This window comes from Myotis davidii, unplaced genomic scaffold (genome assembly GCF_000327345.1).
Source record: "Myotis davidii unplaced genomic scaffold, ASM32734v1 scaffold370, whole genome shotgun sequence".
In the NCBI taxonomy this organism is placed as follows: Eukaryota; Metazoa; Chordata; class Mammalia; order Chiroptera; family Vespertilionidae; genus Myotis; species Myotis davidii.
The window spans coordinates 8,953,506-8,954,118 of NW_006288615.1; the positions used below are offsets into that span (position 1 = coordinate 8,953,506).

The 613-nt window shown below is 42.6% G+C and overlaps 1 protein-coding gene across 1 annotated transcript in view; it reads left to right on the forward strand.

Moving 5' to 3' along the window:
* NCKAP1 (NCK associated protein 1) overlaps window positions 1–613 on the forward strand; it is a 109,657-nt gene that overhangs the window by 29,281 nt on the left and 79,763 nt on the right. The window lies entirely within an intron of this gene.

Here is a 613-nt window from a genome sequence, read left to right on the forward strand (position 1 = left end):
TCATGATCGGCTGCCTCCTGCACGCTCCCTACTGGGGGTCGAGAGCAACCCAGGCATGTGCCCTTGACCGGAATCGAACCTGGGACCATTCAGTCTGTAAGCCTGTGCTCTACCCACTGAGCCAAACCAGCTAGGGCCTTTTAGCCATTTTTATTATAATTTTTATATTGATCGGGTTTGTGATAGTTCTGTTTTTTTTCTATAATACTAGTTAAGATTTTCATGCTTAGTCTCTTAGTTGATTTAGACACAGCTTTTGAAATATTTATGATGCTCAAATGTGCAGTGATCCTTGGTTGCTTTTTTTTTAAAGATATTTCTTTATTGATTTCAGAGAGGAAGGGAGGAGAGAGATAGAAACATCAATGATGAAAGAGGCCGAAACCGGTTTGGCTTAGTGGATAGAGTGTCAGCCTGCGGACTGTAAGGTCCCGGGTTCGATTCCGGTCGGGGGCGTGTGCCTGGGTTGCGGGCACATCCCCAGTAGGAGATGTGCAGGAGGCAACTCATCGATGTTTCTCTCCCTTGGAAGTTTCTAACTATCTCTCTCCCTTCCTCTCTGTAAAAAATCAATAAAATATATTAAAAAAAATATATTTAAAAAGAAATTCAG